The 20900-nt window shown below is 40.6% G+C and overlaps 1 long non-coding RNA gene across 1 annotated transcript in view; it reads left to right on the plus strand.

Moving 5' to 3' along the window:
* The window catches only part of LOC144380938 (uncharacterized), a 38505-nt gene extending 23395 nt beyond the window's left edge, over positions 1–15110 (plus strand). The window contains exon 3 of the long non-coding RNA XR_013445292.1: positions 14936–15110. This is a non-coding gene — a long non-coding RNA (uncharacterized LOC144380938). The remainder of the gene's footprint in view (positions 1–14935) is intronic.
* The last annotated feature ends 5790 nt before the right edge of the window (positions 15111–20900 follow it).

Here is a 20900-nt window from a genome sequence, read left to right on the forward strand (position 1 = left end):
AGAGGGAAGAGGGGCTAGAGACTGAGTTCAATCACCACTGGCCAATGATATAATCAGTCGGGTCTCTGTAATGAAGCCTCCATAAAAACCCAAAAAGGATAGGGTTGGGGGAGTTTCTGAGTTTGTGAACATGTGGAGGTTCAGGGAGGGTGCTGCACCTGGAGAGGGCATGGAAGTTCCTTGCCCTTCCCCATACTTTGCACTATGGATCCTTTCTACTTGGCTGTTCTTGAGTTATATCCTTTTATAACAAACCAATAATCTCATAAGTAAACTGGTTTCCTGAGTTCTGTGAGCCCCTCTAGCAAATTACTTGAACCCAAGGACAGGTTGTGGAAACCTCCAAACCATAGACAGACTTGTGATTGGTGTCTGACGTGGGGAAGTGGGCCAGTCTTGTAGATCTGAACCCTGAACCTGTGAGATCCGATGCTATCTCTAGGTAGATAATGTCAGAATTGAGTTAATTCCTTGGCAGTGTTGGAAAAAACACACATCGAAGTGCGTCAAAACAGATCCTTGTATGTAACACCTGTGTTGACATCAGCTTCTCAGAGGACCCAGAGTTTCTCCAAGTCTTGTATCAAGAATGAGCAGGCCCAATCCCTTCTACAGTTCCTCACGTTTACTCCTCACGCATCAGTCATCTGACGAATATTTATTTAATCTCCAACATGCCAGGCACAGCCTGATTGACCTCATTAGCTTGGTTCTTTCCCTGAATGCCTCCTGTCTTGTCTATCTATACTGCTCCTAAGAGGTATATCTAAAAGTGAGCCCAGTCCTCAAGTATAGTTTGGACAACTCATATTGGGAAAAAACACTTGCCTTCCATGTTCAGGACATATGACTTCTGTCTAGACAGGCTAATGCTGTGTTGGCTCACAGGGGGCTGCCTCTTACTGTGATTTCACTGTTGACTTGAAAGTCTGGATTTTTTTCCCATTTACTCCTATGGACTTATGTCTTCTTGTCCTGTATTTGAGCAATTGCTCTTTTGCAGAGTTGGAACTTATACTTATCTATGTGACAGCTCATCCTGAAGCCCAGTCTGTGGTTCTTATCCTGATGTGGTCCCTTTGGGTCCTGACTTGGATGTCAGTATATTTGCCCACACCCGTGGGCTGATAAGCAGGCTTTGTGGTTCTGCATCTCTGTGCAGGCCTAGTGAAAGGAAGCCAATGAGCTGAATAGGAAGCACACTAGAGTTTCTTTCTTTCTCCTAAATTTTAACTTTCTTTCTTTCTTTTTTTTAAAGATTTTATTTATTTATTTGACAGAGAGAGATAGTGAGAGCAGGAACACAAGCAGGGGGAGTGGGAGAGGGAGAGGGAGAAGCAGGCTTCCCACCAAGCAGGGAGCCCGATGCGGGGCTCGATCCCAGGACCCTGGGACCATGACCCAAGCCGAAGGCAGACGCTTAATGACCGAGCCACCCAGGTGCCCCTAAATTTTAACTTTCTTGAAGAAACTTTGTTCTTTGGTGAACTGAGAGCACATTTAGTACAAGCAGATTCTGTGCTTTCTACCAGTGACAATGGGAATTGTTAGAAGTTTTGCTGGCAAAATAAGTGGAGTGAGCTCACGGTGAATTTTTGTGAGGACAGTGACTTTTAGAAGGCTGTAGGGGAAACACTGATGAAATGTGTTATTTTATAGATGACTGACTCTAAACATGTTTGTGTGTTTTCTAAATTTAACACAAGTTTAAATTAATTTTTTATCTTAATTAAAAATTCTTATCCATTACCAAGAAATGAAAAGGTCTCTTAGGTTCAGAGAAAGCAAAAGAAAGATCTCTGATGTAGTCATTTATAGGTCTACTTTGTCTCCATCTTGGGCCTTCAGCAGGATATTAATAAACAGCAGCTGACAAATATTCAGACAATTCTGCCTTATTATGTTGGGAGACTGGCACAACAGAAAGGGCACCAGGAATGGGTAATATCAGTCAGCCACATGATCCTGGACAAACCTCCCTGGGCCTTAGTTTCTCCAGTGGCTCCCCCGTCTATTTCATAGGGTTTTTGTGAGAATTAACATACTGGGTGTAAAAGTACTTTACAAACTGCAATCTGCTATTCTAGTGTCAACGCTTACTATTTAGAAACTCTAGGAATACCTACCTTATTCAGAGCCCCCACACCTTCACACGTGATTGACTCTCAAGCTTACAAAAGAGCATTTTAAATGGATAACATATTCAGCTCAGGTGATAGAAAAGAAGGAAATTCAAACTGGAGACAAAAAAGAGATTGGTAATTAGAAAGAAAATGTTAGAAGAATAAGCAATCAGAAGCCCTTGGATCAATCAGTTTATGGTGTCAGGAATCTGAAAGTTGGTAAGTCTCTTTGATGATATTTCATTGAAACAAAGAGGAAGAGTACTGGTAATCGGAATAATGGCCAAGCTTGATGTTTCTCTTCTTGGTGCTCAAATAGACCCTGCTGTTTTCCTTTCCCTTTGAACTTGGTTGGTTTATCTTCCCTACAGCTCATTAATTTAGCTTGCTCCCTCACTACTCAATACTGAAACACCTATACAAACCTTTAACAACCTAAGTGTTTGCAAGGAAAAGGACCTGGATGAAAGAGGATAAGGCATAGGGTCAAATAAACAAAGAACTAAAGCCAATACATAAAAATGATCAGAGCGATATAAGTGGTTTGCCCGTAGGCCTTTGGCACCTGTTTTTCTGTTCAGAGTCTGTGTTTGTCCACATGGCATGAAGTGATAAATATCTGTCCTGAGCTTTATTCTCTTCAACTTGAGAGTCCACGAGGACACACAAGAAAAGCATATATCCAATCCAAACTGTGAAAGCTGTAATTTAAGTGTGTTTCTCCCCTTTCCTTAACTTCAGGGAGGATGGAAGAAAAGTGGGACAGACTGAACAATAAATATACTCACAAAGCAAATGCATGCATCACAACACATATCATATTTTGACAAGTTTTATAGGCCTTAAGTTATGAGATGTTGTAAGGGATGTTTTTCATTCTGTTGACTTTAATTAGGCTCACAAGTTGGATGATTTACTGCTATTATCACTATTATTTTTTAAAGCCAATATTCTTAACAGTTAAGTTTCCCCAAACTCACTCAGCTCAACTTCACAAATTTTAAGAGAAGATACAAACATATATTTTTGTGACAGTTTCTAGTACCAAGTCAACACTATGGCCATAATAAGATATAGTAGAGCAATAACATATAAAAGGTTCTTTAGAAAATGGCTCTTTGAGAAATTCATAAAACATTTGAGAATGAGCCAAAAGGTTTCAGACTGTGGAGAGAGTGGAAGATTGCTCAAAAGGATGCATTTCAGCATAAATTGGTAGATTTAAATGAGGGGACCAGAAATTCCTGATCATCTGTCTTATTTGTCTGCTAGCTATTTTAATGGATGTTCTCAGCATTTATTTGGATTTCTGATTTCCTCTCCAATCTGCATGGTTAAAGATCATATTTTTAAAGCAAAAGCCCATGTACGTAGGGTGCAGTAGATCAAATGTGGGAATGAGTTACTAGTCCTCACCCCCTCTCCTTTTCCCCAGAACTCTTAAGTCTTAGAGATTAAAAGTGCCTCTCCAGTGGGGCCACAGAACCTTACAGAATTTGTGGATATGTTTGAAGGGGCTCTTCTTGGCCAAGGAGTTACCAGGTCTTTTAGGAAGCTACTTGGGATTCCCAAAATACACATCCAGAGTAGGCATCAAAGAACATGGCTGGGTCTGGGAAACATCAGTAAGATGTTTGAAATACCCCTGCCAAAATGTCTCACCCATCTGATTTGGCCCAAGGAATTTATAGCTTCAGAATTTTAGTTCCAATTCAGTACTTGGCTGGCTTCTTGCTAGAGGAGAATGCTAGGGACAGCAATCAGTCATTGGCTGGCTTTTGTTTCTTCTGTTTTTGAAATCCTCTGGCTTTTTTTTTTGTTGTTTGAAATTTCCTTCTTTGTGTTTTTCTTTTTTTCTTTTTTTGTTTTGTGTGGGAACTATTTCTGTTCTTAATATTTACAGATGAAGACTTCTTGGATACATGGACTTAATACATGATCACTTAACACCCATCATGTTTTCCCAGTTGGAGCCATTGAGCAAGTTCACCTGTCATAAAACATTTCAGGACTGTAGTATGCCATGTCACTAACTGCCACCTCATGCTGATCCAGGATGGTGTGTAATTTCAATTTAAAAGGGCATCAGTATGGACCAGAAATAATATTATTAGGAGGAAAATCCAGAGCATAAAATTTCTTCAAGTCATATGAAAAAGGATTCAGCTTTACCACGTTTTACATTCACAAATTGTGATAGTAAGGCTGACATAGACACGGGAGAAGAAAATTTATAGGCATCTCCTATATAAGAAATAATCTAATTGTTAATAATGATGACAGGTCCCTGAAAGTAGGGAGTCTATTTACATGAATTTGTAGATGCCTGCTGGAATCAGAGATGCCGAGAAGGTTAAGCTTTCTTTTCCTCTACCACATTTCTTGTACTGTTGTTAATACACCAATTTTTAGGAATACCAGTTGAGACCTACTGGTTTCCCTTACCCTGAATAGGTGCCTGTCTTTATACCCACTTCGGGAAAGAGAGAGATAAACAAAAATATTTGTAATTTGCTTCTTTTGGACCTCAGAAGACAGGAAGGTCTGTGCTCCTCTTAGGATGAGGGAAGGAAAGGCCAGTTTCAGAAGTGACAGAACTCTTAGGAGGTGCCATGTCCTGGGACTGATTATATTTTGCCAACTCGAAGGTCTTGGTTGGGGCAGTTGGTCAGAAAAAGAGAATTTCTGCACAGCTGTTTGATTTTCCCTCATTAGATGAGACATGTAGGTAATTTGTTCTATCAATAAACAAGGATACAACTAGATTTTGGCTGAAGTAGCCAGTTGTCAACATGGTGAGCTCGGAGGCTTCCTCCTGATCCTGTCTCCTCCTGTCTACTCACCACAGGCCCTGCAATTATCCCAGTTCTCCCCCTCTTGGGATAGGCAGTGATTTCCAACACCCGGCTCGACATTTGAGTCATGTGGAGAGGATTTTTAAAAATATACTGGCATCTGGGTCCCACCCTGGAACTGCTAAGTTAGAATATCTATGGATGGGCATAGGCATTTGATAATTTTTGAAGTCCTTCCAGTGACTCTAATGTGCAGGGCTGAGAACTCCATTAATCTCTACTGTTAAAAGGAAACATTTTCTGGCAGAGGAAACACATGATGTCACTGTAAGTCATCAAAATCATTGATACCTTTGCTGGAAGCATCTGGCAGGAGATGGGCCTAGGGTTCCTTAAGACAGGTGGTTGAGGTTGAGGAGAATTGAGCAGGAAAGTGAGCAGGGAAAATGCCCATGACTCTGGGTCATCAGGGGTCCTAGAAGATGAAGTTGAAAGTCAGGGCTGACAAGAAGGAAGATTTGAAAAAAGAGGGAAAAAAGGCCCATGGAAACAAAATTCATTTATTTCACAATTTTGCCAGGGCAGCTAATTACTGGAATAGGAGGTGGGGGATACAGGGAGGGAGATTAATTTAGTCCTTCCTGGCTTGGAAGTCAGATAACGTAATTCACTGTATAGGCTGAAAAAGAAATGGGCAAATAGTTATTTTGAAAATTTGTTTGGCTGTGGGCATACCACCCAGGGAAAACCACCCAGGATCTTTTTTATTTTCAAGGGAATGAACAGTCATCATTAGTGTACTATAGGCCAGTAGCAAAAAAGAAATTTCTTTCTTACCTAAAATATAAGCCTGATAAAATTCTGTTTTGGGGTATGGTTCTCAATTTTACAGTTCTGAGTAGCTAAATCAACCATTCTCGGAGTAATTCAAAGCAGATTGGCAATTTATTTTACAAAATATAATAGTTCTCCATTGTAGCACTAGGTTGAAGTGAGGGGCTCTGTAGAACCTAGCTGGAAAATCACGAAGAGCAATCAAAAGCAGCACCAAGCAAAAAGCTAAAATCTAGAGTCCTGCTCTCCTGATGAGAAATTTTAGAAAATCAGGGCTATTTCAATAATGTCGTTGTTTGTAGATAAATTTTCTTTCCATTTATATCAACTCACTTAGTTCTTCATTTTATTCATTTATTTTCTCCAAAACATAGGCTAGGTCATCGAAAGTAGAATTTAAGGATGCCTGGTTTGTGTATTTATTTATTTTTTAAATTACCATCTCTGAAAATGGATGTGTCCTAAAATAAATAGGGCCCTGTATTCGGAGAAGGAAGGTTGTTCTCCCAGCCCTTACCAATCTTCTCTTTCCTCCATGTTCAAGATCCACCGTGTCCAAAAGCTGATCTTTCTAATTGACTCATCTCTGGTGGGAGTATTCCTTGGACACATAAATGCTGGACTTGACTCCTCAGAGAATAACAGCTGCTCTGGGGTCTTGCCCTTTGTCTTGAAACACCTCCCATTATCTGGTCTTCACACCAAGTGCCATTGTGGAGCAGTCCTGGATTGATGTCCCCAAGTCATGGGGGTGGAGAGAGCTAGATGACTTTCACAGAAGTTCTCAAGGCATGCAGTTGACCTCCTTTTTATATTTCAGAAATGCTTTTCTATGCTGCAGTTTAAAAGCTTAGAATTCTATTAATGTTGAGAATATAGGATCTAACAGCTTGCATGGTAAAGCTCTCCCTGTAGCCATCAGTTTCTGCTTGGCCACCATAACAAGAACCTTTCTCTTCCTGAGGGAGTCTGTCTATTATTTTATAGTTAGAAGGTTTTTCCCCCAAACACACACATGATATTCAGCATAAGAAGAGCCCCAGAGGTGCCTGGGTGGCTCAGTCAGTTGAGCATCCCACTCTTGGTTTCAACTCAGGTCATGTTCTCGGGGTCTTGAGATCGAGCCCCGCATCGGGCTCTGTACTCAGTGTGGAGTCTGCTTGAGATTCTCTCTCTCCCTCTCCCTTGGCCCCTCTCCCTCTCTATAAAATAAGTAAATAAATCTTAAAAAAAAAAATAGAGGGGTCCCAGTGTTCCCAAGGTCTCTGGCCTTCCAGGGAACCTCCCTCCTTGGAATCACCAAATACCCAGAATCTAGAACTTTATCCTGGCTGACAGAAAGAGTCCTGTCTCTTCTTCAAATGCTTCTGAGGAACCCTGGGATTGTGCACATTCTTTCCATTTCACTTCTCACTTCCTACTTCACAGGCCTGCTTCTGACCTCTTCCACCATTTTCCATGTATCATCTTGGTGCTCCTGTCTATGCTTGCAGCTCTCTTGGATTCATTCCATCTCGCATTTGGACACTGACCCTTCCTTAATCCCCAAGACACGGTACCATCAACACGGTTGTGTTTAAAATACTTTACTGAGGATTTGAGAATGACATAAGGGAATTCACATGCTGGAAGGACAACTTAAAATTGGATGCCATGGCTCACTACTCCTATAGTTCCTCAGGTCCCTACTGGCTGTGCCCTTCATTAATCCCCATGTGCTGCCATTTTGCTGGGCCCAGCTCTCCTGCTTAAAGTTCACTTCATCATTTCCTGTTCTCCCTGAGTTCCAGAGGCCACAGTTACCAGCCCTGTCTCTCCCCCCACTTCCATTATAAGAATCTCTTAAAGATGTCTACCATGAAGGTAGCTTTTCACATTAATAAGCAGAAAAGCTAACATCTCTGTTTGAAGCATTGCATTTGGAAAGTTGAAGGCTAGCACAAAGATGACAAATAAGTACTTGCCTTAAAATTACTTACAGAAATTACACTGGGAGCTCTCCCTATGGATAAATTCTATCTTTACCTTTAGAAGCATAGGAAATACATTGCTCGCATTTTAACCAGATACCAATTTGTTCCCAGTTCAGGCTGTCAAAGGTTCACAAACACTGGGGTCTGGTCACAGGGCTTGCCAACTGCAGGCTCTGTGTATTCTAATATTATGCTAATAATACCAATATAATATGTTAATATTAATCATTTATAATATAATGAGATATAATTATATTAATATATTATGTTACTATATCACATTAAATTAATGTAATGATATTTATTATTACATTAAGATTAAGGGAAATTATTTTGACTTGAAATCTTCTTCCCATTATTTGCCACATTTTGCTTCTAGTTTTGCCCAATGAAATTAAGTTAGATCAAGTCTAATCCCTTTTCTATATTCAAATATGAAGAATAAACTCTTGTCTCTCCAAGTCTGCTCTTGAAGAAATTTAACCTCGATGGGGATTAAAGAATGCACTTATTGTGATGAGCACAGGGTGATGTATGGAAGTGTTGAATCACTATACTGTATACCTGAAACTAATATTACATTTTATGTTGACTAACTGGAATCTAAATACAAACTTAAAAAAAAAAAGAAATTTAACCTCATGTCACATAGTCTTAGCATGGGTCTTAGGGCTATTTTATACTTCAATCATTAATCAAAAAAAATAGAAATAGGCCAAATTAGGATTTAAGAATAACCAGAATCTTAGAGGTGAGGTCATCTATTCTAGCTGCCAGCTTATTGGTATTCCCTTCAGGGTGTCCTTGAAAATGTAGAATTTTTTTTGTTAAAAAAATTAAAGATCTATTTTCAGAAGAATTCCACTGCAATCCTGTAAAGGTTGTACTACAACCTTTATCTTTTAACTTTGCTAAAGGAAAAGAGAGATTTCCAAAGCATGGCTTAGTAAATGTTATTGCAGTGCTTTCACATGATTTTTAAATATTTGTTATTGGTAAGATGTGAATAAAAGACTATGATTTTTCTTAGCTTAGAAAAAGCCTTGGCTCCATAGCTTAGGTGAATACACAATAAAAAGCATACACAATACATAGTGACGACCATGGATTATTTATATATGTTGCTTAATTTTTTAAACTTTGGACTTTCTGGTTATTTATTTTTTTTTTTTTTAAGATTTTATTTATTTGACAGAGAGAGACACAGCGAGAGAGGGAACACAAGCAGGGGGAGTGGGAGAGGGAGAAGCAGGCTTCCCGCCGAGCAGGGAGCCTGATGCGGGGCTCGATCCCAGGACCCTAGGATCATGACCTGAGCCGAAGGCAGACGCTTAACGACTGAGCCACCCAGGCGCCCCTCTGGTTATTTTTTTGTTGGTGATTTTTAGTTAAATTTCACTGAGTTCAGAGACCATATATTATATAATTTTGATTGTTTGAATTTTGTTGAGATGTTCGTTATAGCACAGCATACGAACATTTTTGGTAAATATTTCTTATGCATGTGCCAAAAAGCGCATGAGTAGTGTAGTGTAGTGTAGTTTATATGACAATTACTTCATATTGGTTAATCATGTTTCTATCTTCACATCCTTCCCCCCACCATGTGTGCTATCACTTACTGAAAGAAGTTGTTAAAATCTCTCACTGTGATTGCACATACGGCTATTTTTCTTTTCAATTCTGTCAATTTTTGCTTTATGTGTTTTGAGGTTATGTTATCAGGTACATGTTATTTGCTTTATCTTCCTCATGGATTGACCTATTTTTCCTTATAAAATGTTTCTCTTTACTTCTAGTCCATCTTCTTGCTTTTTGGAAGATAATTTATTTTTATTCTCTGACTTCTTTTAAGATTTTCTTATTGTCTTTGATTTTCAACTGCGATGTACTTAAATGTAATTTTCTGTGTATTTTTATTGCTGAGTTTATATTAGCTTTTAACTCTACAGTTTGATTTCTTTTATCAATTCCAGAAAATTTTCAGCTTTTTCTTTTTCAGCTGTTACTTCTGTCCCATCCTGTCTCTCCTCCATTTCTGAGATTCTAGGTACATACATGACAGGCCTTCTCACCGTATCCCACAACTTTCACTCATCTTTTTTATGTTTCCTCTTTTCCCCATCTGGGCTTCAGGATGGATATTTTAAATGGCATATCTTCAAAATCACAAATACTCTTTCTAGCTGTGTCTGTTGTTGAAACACACCTGCTATTGCTAATTTTAGTTATCGTATTTTTGGGGTCTAGAATTTCTATCTGATTATTTGAATAGATTTCAGTCCTCTGGTGAGATTCTCCATGGGGTCATCTGTTTTCTTGAAACCTAACAGTTAAAATTCTCGTCTCTTAACTCCCTTTAACTTGGATCACCTGCGGGTATGTTTTTATTTTGTTTTCTCCCCTTTGTCCTGCCTCTTGACATATCCTGGCTCTTGGTATATCTTCTAGTTTTTTACTGAATGCTGGAAATTCACATACATTAATACACATTATGAGAAATTGTTAGAGTCTCTGAATGATGTTACCTTTTTCTGGAGAAAGGTCTTTTGATATGCAATGAGGGTAGGAGCATATCACTTCTATCCAATTGGGGACTGAATTGATTATAGTCTAATGTTCAGTCTTTGTAAGATCTAGTTGATTTCTAGTTTGCCCTTACTTCTAAGGTATAGCCCCTCAGTGGTCCCCACTGAAACCCTGCAATATTTTCCAGGACCCCTCTACTTGAGCAGGGATTCATGCCTGATTTTTACTTCCCCAATACCATCCAAGACTTCTAACTTTTTATCCTTTTGCAAGCTTTTTTTGTCATCCTGATTTCCCTACATTGTTTGGCCTGCACATCTTATATTTAGACAGTGTTTTGAGGGAAAAGTGGTTCAGACTATTGTGCTCAGTTGTCTTCACTCTCTTTCATTCCAGGATCTTGGTCTCTTAAGTACTGGTTCCTTTGGTAGGCCTGGGTGTCAAATCTCTTTCTTCCTCATATAAAGATGCCAGTTGTTGAATTTATGACCCACCATAAATTCAGGATGATCTCATCCTGAGATTCTTAACTTAATTACATCTGCAAAGACTCTATTTCCAAATAAGGTCACATTGGTACCTGGGGTTAGGATTTGAACAAATCATTTTTGGGGATACTCTTCAATCCACTGCACTCACACAAAAGTGTAGCAAATTATAGAATATCTATGCCAGCAAATGTGCCATCCCATGCTACACTGGAAGAACATGGTATGTGCCTAAGAATCTCATCCTCCCTAGACTGTCTATGGCAACTTGAAAGTTTCTGATAGGAAATGTGCTGGACAATATTTAATTTCTTACCAAGCTTAGCTTAACTAAGAGGCTGGTCTCCCATCAGCTTGAGGAACTTTTTTAGCCTCATCTAATGCAAACTATGGTGGCTCCCCACAGTGTTGGATGTGGTTCTACCACCTACTGCATAAAGCAGTGATTTCATCTAAGAAGTAAATGTACTGGCAAACTCCAGGCCTGGCTGAAAGGCAAAAACTAATCTCCCGCTCTATCTCTTATAAACAACTGCTATTGAATTGTGTCCCTCCAAAATTCATATGTTGAGGACTTAACCTCCAGCTCCTTTCTTTGGAGACAGGTCTTTACAGAGGCAATCAAGTTAAAATGAGTCATTAGGATGGGCCCTAATCCAATATGACTTGTGTTCTTATAAACAGAAGAAATATGGTGATAAACATGCACATAGGGAGAATAAACACTCTGTGAAAGTGAAGGCAGAGATCAAGGTGATGCTTCTATATTAGGTTAAGGACCATGAAATCTTATCAGAAATAAGCTCTGGGAGAGGCACTGGAAGTTCTGGGAGAGGCATGGAACAGATTCTTCCTTAGAACCCTCATAAGAAACCAACCCTAATGACACCTTGATCTTGGACTTCAGGCCTCCAGGACTGTGAACATAATTTATGTTATTTAAACCACTCAGTTTGTAATATTTTCTTATAGCAGCCCTAGGAAAATAATCACATGCACATTTCTCATTTTCAAATTCTAACAGTAATGAATTTTTTCTCATTAGAATTATATGGCAAAATATTCAGAAATGTATAGACAGAGCTGTATTTTCCATGTTGTACATTTTTTAGTCATTCAGGTTTATTTTTCTGATATAGCAACAGGTTATCATTGTTGACATGATGCCAGGGATTTGCCAGGTGCTATTCTACCAGTGGTCACCTGAGCACATGGTTTGCCCATCTCCCCAGCAATGGAAGAAGTGGGAGAATGTTTACCCAGGCTCATGATGCATTTATAATTCTGGAGGTTAAGAGATTACACCAGTTTTGAAATGAGGGAATTTTGCACAGTTCATGCCATAGATTAAATTTCCAAAACATTGCAAGGGTATCTCTTACTGCCAATGATAATTTTGCCAGTAGAGAGGCAAGTCATTAAAACAATCCAAATCTTGTTATGTTATTTATTGAAAATTGGATTTAGGCAAGGCTTGCAGTGGTTTATAGTCACTTCCAGAAAAAAAATAGCAAAGTAAATGCACTGCCTGTTTTGCTTTTAGAATTTTTGAATGGTGACCATGACCATGAAAAGACTGTCAGGTTAAGTTTTGTTTTGTTTCTGTTTTAGAAGACTTACCTAATAGTTACTTCACCAACTTTGGAGTTAACAAAGAACAAAGATATTTGACCATACTGAAAAAGGTTTTTCTTTTTCTATTTAGTTATGGATCTCAAACAAGTTTTGACATAGTAGTTTTACTTGGTAGTTAAAGGAAAACATTTCCCACATGTAAGACTTATCTCAAACTTAACATATACTCAACAAACAGGGATAGGAAATAACACAGGGACAAGATGTTCACATATGTTCTAATGACATGCTTTCACATGGAGTCTTTGAAGTTCTAAGAACAAATCCTCTGTTTGAACTTCCCTAAAGATCAATGAATTCACCAGTCTAAAGGAAAATAGCAGTGAAGACATTTTCAGATTCAGATTCCATTTTGCCTCTTAAAAAGATTTATTCTAGAATAATACCACTTCGTCAGGATATGCACCTGGCAATCCAAAAGTGGTCTTAAAGAAGCATCTAATGTGAACCAATAGAAATTGAGATCTCAACTATTTTTAAGTTTCTCTGAAAAAATAAAGGGTTTATGACAAGTTATGATTGCCCTGATGAATGACAGGCATGGTGGAAATAGGATGAAGCAAGATGAGAGTGAAACCTATCCTTGGTTAAAAGGAGTAGGGACTGATTAAGAATTGTTAGCTACTGAGCCACTGTAACCAGACATAACACATGAGAACATGTAATGACTGAAATTATACTGAAATGCTAACAATGAATCATTATGTACATGGAAATCGAACGGAGAAGAAAACATGGAAGGACAGGTCTCTATTGTTCCTGGGTATATCTTTAGATACACCCATCACAAAGAGAAGTAAGTGCACCTCCTTCACTGAAGGCTCTTGGGAGAAGCAGGGAAGGGAGCTCTCCAATTCCTATCTCTTACCAGAATATTCCTCTTGCCAAGGGTAGCACTGTATGAACACAGCCAGCACCCCTTAGTTCTCATAAATAGTCATGTTTCTCACTAAACCTGTAAGATACCAATAGTTTTAATCTGCTTTTTTGGTGACTGCTCAAAGCTTTTGAAGGTGGGACCTTTGGAGCTCCCATAAGCACAGTTCGACACACTAACTCCTGAGTTCTCATAGTGGTCTTAAGGAAACAAATTTCAACTAAGATTGGGAGAAACTGGCATTGTATGATTTCCTCTGAATACCAGATAGAACTGTTTTTACTGATTCAAACCAACCTTGATAGATTACCCCGGAAAGAAAAGTTGTACACATAAACAGATGGTTAATTGTTGTTTGGACTTGAAGAAACATCCTACCTAACATGTGAAATAATGTATTTCCATGTAGATGGAATCAGAAGCTTCAAATTTCAAAGAGCTGCTCAGAAAACTCAAAATGAGTAACCCAATAACCTTGCTTTACATCTTTGCCATGACTTTATGGTCTCCAGGGGAAAGAGTTTAGGGCACGTGTTCAAAACCCTGGTGTGGGGCTGCCTGGGTGGCTCAGTCACTTAAGCATTGGCTCAAGTCATGATCTCAGGGCTGTGAGATTGAGCCCCACGATGGGCTCCGGCTGGGTGCAGAGTCTGCTTGAGACTCTCTGTCCCTCTCCCCCCTGCTCTCTCTCTATCTCTCTAAAATAAGTAAATAAATCTTAAAAAAAATTCTAAAAGCACATCCAAACCTTTGTCCACACATATATATTTAATGGAGCTGTCATCAAGGCCTATTTATTTCTTTTTTCACTTAATATGATTATAAACATTTTCTGTATTTTAAGGTGGCCAACTTAATTACAGTTTTAAATCAAAGAAGAATATCTCTTTATGGCTAAATAATATTCTCTCTCTCTCCATATATATAGTGTTTTTGTATATATATTGCATATATATATTCCATTGTATATTGTAATATATACATCTTCTTTATCTATTCATCTATTGACGGACACCTCCATCACATGGGCTGCTTCCATAATTTGGCTACTGTAAATAATGCTGCAATAAACATAGGGGTGCTGGTACCCCTTTGAATTAGTGTTTTGTACTTTTTGGGTAAATACCCAGTAGTGCAATCACTGGATTGTAGGGTAGTTCTACTTTTAACTGATAACATATAGAATTGTTAAATCACTATATTGTACACCTGAAACTAATAAAACACTGCCTGTGAACGATACTGGAATTAAAATAAAAAACCAATAAATAAAAAATAAAAGATAAATAAAAAAAAGAAGAATATCTCATTGTGCAGATGCACCATCACTTAACAGAAGGAACATGTCTTTGTGTCCCCTGCCCCGCTCCCCCCCCCGCCCGGCTGTCTTTCTTCCCAGTGTCGATAACGCTTCAGAGAACAAGGTCCTGTGCACATTGCGTTCTCCTGCTGAATTACGTTTTTGGATTGTCCTCTCTGGAATGATGCAAGGGGCGTGGGTATCTCTGGTGCTCTTTCTGTGTGCTGCCTGTCATCCCTTTGCAACATTCTGGGCCCATTAGCAATACTATTGTCGTGGCAAGGTTTACCATGTTGTTTGTCTTCTGTGCGATAGCTCTGTGATGGAATTTGTCCTTTCTGTTCCTGTTCTCTTACCATACCTCCTTTTCTCTATCCCCAGTTTGCAAAACCCCTGTTTGGTAAGTGTCTTCAGTGTGACCGCCTTTTACCTCTCCAACGACAACGTTGCATGGAGAACAGGATGCCAGCAGGAGCAGCAGGGGTGGGGAGTGGGAGAAGAACATTCCTGGCAGTGTGCAATGTGATTGATATCCTCAGACTCCCTGTGGAATCTTCAGTAAAATCTCATTGCTCACTAACATCTTGTGTGGTTAATTTTATTTTTGAGGAATGGGAGCACTGAATACCGCTTGAGGTCAGATGATTCCGAGTTGGACGACAGCCATATCAGGTTCTGTGGTCACACACTCAGCCTCAGGAGCCCCCCTCAGCCCGCAACCAACACTCAGGGTCGGCAATGCTGACACCTATGGAAGATTCTGTAGTTTGGATTTATCATCATCCTCATGAAATAGTTTCCTTTTTTCGTTCCTCTTTGTCCACACTGAAGTTCATTCTGCAGACATTTTATTGAGTTCTTACTATGCATTAAGTGCTGAAGGGATGATAAAGGGAGCTAATGCTTGTATTCTTCTTTAGAGCTTAAAGTGCTGTCACGTGTATTAGTCTCTTGGATATGATATGAGCTCTGTTCAAAAATAAATTAGGGTGACATAATAAAAATGCCTGTGTAACTGAAGTCGGGACCTTGTGCAAAATGAAACCACATGGAGAGGGGTAGGTGTTAACCTTATCATGAGAGCAGGCTTTTAAATGAGCAGAAGACAGTTCTTCAAAAAGGCAAAATGGATTAGACTTAATGCTTTATATGAATGAAGGGATTCCGAATGAGTGGTCATGTATTTTTTAATAGACCAAGAAAAACATGCTATTCGGAAAAATAAAGAATTAAAATGACTGACAGATTTACTTGCCTATTTATGTCCTTTCCTAAATTTACTTCTTTACGGAGAAAGGAGTGATAAAGACAACCCACAGAAGTGACAGGCACTTGGGGTCAGGGGGTTTCTCTGGGGCTGCCAGGAAAGCTTTTGTTTGCATTTGCTGCTTTGGCCTGCAGCAAAGCAAGTCTGTAATTTTAGCTCTTGAAATAACGTTCAGTTCAAGGTAAGTTACCAAAAAAAAAAAAGAGAGAGAGAGAGAGAAGCATCTGTCTCTTTTGAATACATTCTGTTTTTGACAAACTCTCCTTCTCTGTTTTGTTGTTCATATGGGCTCAGGCTGCATGGGAGCAACATCAGTGTCCTTGATATTAACTCTGAAACTAAAGCTCTCAGGAAAAAATAATTTGTGGGAAAATGAGGGCCGTGGAGTCCGATGTCTATTCAGTGGTCCCTAGGATTCAAAAAATACTTTTGGCCCTACAGCTGAAACAGAACATGCCATGACAGTGTATCGTGAGGCTATTTCTGCGTAATTATGAGGATGCTGTATTTTGGTTTTGAAATCCACATGAGATGCTGGTGGCAGGCTTCCAGAAAGAACCCAGTGACAGCAGACGTCCCAAGGAGGGTTTGGAATTGTTTAGTGGCCCGGTCGTCCAAGAAAAATCATCACAACCAGCTCTGGCGATTTGTAGAAGACTCTTCAAATTCAGAGAAGTTGAGTCTGTTGAATATAAAAAAGGAGGAACAAAATCAACTCCTTTGTGGAGGTGAGAACTCTCTTATTTACAATGTAAGGGGAAGGCTATGTGTGCCTTCTCCGTAGACCATTAGAATTCTTCCTGCTCCAGTTCACCAGCAAGGGGAATAGTTGGTTTGTAGCCAAAAGCAATAGCCACAAGGTTTGCTTTGCTACGTTGTCCCTCCTATCACATATGCCTGAAATTGCATGACTGCAAAGGGGTGGTACCAGGTTCCTCATTAGCATTTTTTTATGCCAGCACACACTTTACCAAGAGTCACCGATGCACTAGACACCATGCGAGGGTCACTGTGCTGCCCACAAAGGCCACAGCCCCTACCTCCATGGAGTGTCCAGAGGGACCCACTGGTCTTACCTGGAATGGATGATTCAACAGCTTCATTTTGCGTGAGATGTGTACTGACGGGGAGGAGCAGGCGAGAACACGAGGAATGCCTAGTGGAGTGGGGGCTTCCCCGTGAGTGCGCCATTGCTGGCTGGCTCCCCTTTGCAGTGGCTGGGTGGGGTCCGGAGGGACCAGGGGCAGGGTTTGATCTCGCCAGCCCTCCTTTCATCTCAATCCTTTCGTGACGTGGTGCCAGTCAAGTATCATCTGGGTGTCACTGCATGAACGTTGGGGGGTACTGTGTGGAGGACCAATCCAGGGAGAAGATGATGGCTAACCCAAGACTTCAAATTCAAGAAAGAAAATCTAGGCAGAGGCTAGAGCATAAGGAGGAGATCAGAGACTGGCGGTGTGTGATGACTAGACAGCAGTTAGTCTTTGATCCAGATGGAAGAGGGGCAAGGGTACGACGGGAGGGTGGGAGAGGTGCCGACAATAGGATGAAGACCCTTATAAGGTGCTTGGACTTTCTCCCCAATTCTGAGTGGAGTCACTGAAGGATCGTAACCAGGGTGGCCACTTGGGCTGGTCTATTCCAGGGAGGAGAGGGAAGATAGGAACAGGCCAGCATGTGAGCTGAGTGAGCACCCTGGAGGGTTTGAAAGGATCCAGGGCAGATGTGATAAAGGCCTCAAGCAAGGCAAAACAATTGCTAGTTAAAGCATCTTTTGCAAATTGCACAGTGAACCGTAAAAGCCGACTTTGAGATATGCCTGGGGAAAGCGCCTGTATGAATTGCAGATAAGATCTGTATCTACCAATTAAGGCAATTGAATGTGTCATTGATTCTTTAATTTCAGGCCACAAAGAAATCATGACATGAAGTTAGGAGACTTCAGGCTAAATTTAAAGAAATTTCTTCTTCTTCTTCTTCTTTTTTTTAAACAGTGGATTTGGCTCAGCACAGGAGAATGCTTCCCTAGGGCTGCACAAAAAATGTCTGATGGAAACACATGAGGGGAAGTTAGGACAGTCAAACTAGAAGGAATAAGGAGGAGGTGACCTCCCCGATGTTTCTGTCCGGGGGATTTTATTCCTCAAGTGTGATGGTTAAACCTGTATCTGCGGATTTGTGCCTCCTTTTTCCTCACTCTCGGGGAACCCATCACTGGGACGTGGCCGACTGCACATGCTGCGTCTCACTGAGACCCCGGACGCCACTGGCATGCGGATGTGTGTAATGGTGTTACATTAGGACTATTCTGGAACTTTTAGGCCAACCTAAGGCTTGGACAACCTTATATCTGATTCTGAACCATGCTGTAGTGGAATTTTACAGGGTCTTGGTGATTGTCTCAAATACACGAGCGTGAAGTTCCCTAGTTTGGTAGCATCTGGAGCAATGAAAGTGCCCAAACCAGAAAGCATGGCACAAGAAGAGATGATTGGGCTTTACTTTGATATGAGGAGCCCTGTTCTCGCTGAAATAGTGCTTAGAGCAAATGCTAGCATGTTCTGCTTGGAAGATCTTTAAGAACCACACGGAGCCAGTTCCTGTGTGCACAGAGGCTAAAACAAGTCTTACCTGAAGAAAAGGGGTGGGCCTCATGACTTCTTAGCTATTTTCCAGGCTAAAATTTCCATTTTTTTTTAAATGAACCTTTTATTCAGCCTAACACGGGATCCAACAGAATAAGGTTTTTGAGAATAAGCTTTTGAAATTAATATGTTGGGTTATTTCTAGAAGCTCTTTGAGTAGTGAAATGTTTTCTTTCAGGAGCCAGGAGTGAAACACTCACCAAGACATTACTTCCAGGTGAGGTCGCCACCTGTGACGGTTGTTACTTACAGTCACTTGAAGGACGCTGTAATTATTAACTAATTAGGAGGTGAAAAAGGAGACTTGTCATTTTCATTATTCTCCGGGCACATGTCCTTCATCAGTTGTTGGCTGTTGGTGTAAGTGATACCGAGCACTTCAGTCAGGGTCTAAAATGGGGGCACATCTTGGAGGCAGATCAAATGGAGGTTTAGTCTCTTGGCCTTGAGAGTGATATGCGTCATCTTTAAGTGAGCTTTGTGACCAGTGATGGGGTTTATAATCTCTCTGGAACAAGAGCTACGTGCTCACTGGGAGCAAATTTGGACATGAGCTTCACCCAGGTAGGGCGGGGGTGGGGTGGGGAGGGAAAGGATACATCACAGAGGGAACAAGCACATGGATGTGAGGCTGTTTGATATTTATTCCCTCAACAAATATTTATTGTGGTCTACTAGATGCCAGATCTCACCTTAAGCTATGGACACAGCAGCAAATTAAAGGAACAAGTTCCTACCTTCTTGGAGGTCCTTTTCAAGTGACAATGCTCCAAGAATGTTAGTCAGTGTGAAGCATTTGGTACCAGACACGTGAGAGGTATGACAGGTCCAATGGTGAAGGGCCATACGGACTGGGCCAAGGAACTTGGGCTCCACTCAGGGAGCTCGCCTACTAAATAGCTCTGTGGTCCTGGCTTTGGTAGTCATCAAACCTCACTCACTCCCTCCAAATACACCCAGTTATTTCTGGGCACAAGTCCATTGAAATGCCTCTTAGGTGTCCACACAGGTTTTCAGCAGCCATCCCCATGCCAATTTTACCCAGTTCTGCCTTTGCTGTTATGGCTCGGGCTCCCCCTGCCCATGCTATGGCCTACCATGTTCTTAGAGAAAACATGGCTCCACCATTCAGCCCTTGCCAAGATGGGGCAGGAGGGCTCTGATCTCTCCTGAGGTTTTCACTCATCAGGGCATGCCCATTGGGCTGGTTTTCCTGCAGACTTGGCCCAAGGTGCCCTGACACAGGAACTGATAGCTTCCTGCCCATATGAACTCTATCCTTATCATTCCAGAACATGCCAGAGGGGCCCCAAGTGAGCATGTGTGTTTCAGCCTGAGGGCTTTCTCTTGGCTTCCCTGTGCAGGTCAGAAATTCTGGGAATAGGGGCTCTAGGGGCAGCTCTCAGCTGATGATGGATGGGAGTTGAAGACAAATACTTTCACTTCGTTGTGACTTAGGTATTTTGCTCTGTAAATTCTAGCTGCACTTGCTTCCCGGTCTGGACCCCTGGTCTTGTCAACTCAGGGAGATTGCTGGGTTTATCTGGGTTCCCCATTCCTACAGACTGGAAGCTTTCTAGGCATTAAGCTGGTGCCATTGTAGGGTTCTTCTCCCATGGTCCTGATCCTGAACTGCCTATTGTCTGTTGTTTCATTTATGTTGTCCAGTTTTTCAATTATTTAAGAGTAACTTCATTCCCTATTACTCCATCATGGTTAAAAGTGGAAATCTCTAATGTCAGCGTTCAGTGAAGAAGCATAGTCTTTTTAACAAAAGGTGCTGAAACAACTAAATATCCGAGTGGGAAAAGCTGAGCTTTTACCTTTGACTTCCATCCTAAATGGAAGGAAATGGAAATGTTCATCCCCAATGAACAAACGAACAAGGAAGCCTCCAAAACAAACAAACAAAACAACAACTTGAAATGGATCAAAAACCTAAATATAATAGCTAAAACCATAAAACCCTGAGAAGTGGCATAGGAGAAAATCTGCGCAGCCTCATGGTAAGCAAAGATTTCTTAGGACACAAAAAACACTAATCACAAAATTAAAATACTGATAAATTTCATAGAATTAAAAAATTTTGCTCTTTTAATTAAAAAATGAAAAGACAGGGGTGCCTGGGTGGCTCAGTTGGTTAAGCATCTGCCTTCAGCTCAGGTCATGATCCTGGGGTCCAGGGATTGAGCCCCGAATCAGGCTTCCTGCTCAGCTGGGAGTTTGCTTCCCTCTCCCTCCACCCTTCACCCCTGCTCATGCTCTCTCTCTCTCTCTTAAACAAATAAAATCTTAAAAAAAAAAATAAATGAAAAGACAAACTACAAAGTTGGTAAAAATATTTGTTTGTATATATATAACAAAGGACTTGCATCCAGAATTTGTAAAGCACTCTTGTGACTCACTAACAAAAGGATAAACAACACAATAAGAT

This window comes from Halichoerus grypus, chromosome 2 (genome assembly GCF_964656455.1).
Source record: "Halichoerus grypus chromosome 2, mHalGry1.hap1.1, whole genome shotgun sequence".
Taxonomy (NCBI): domain Eukaryota; kingdom Metazoa; phylum Chordata; class Mammalia; order Carnivora; family Phocidae; genus Halichoerus; species Halichoerus grypus.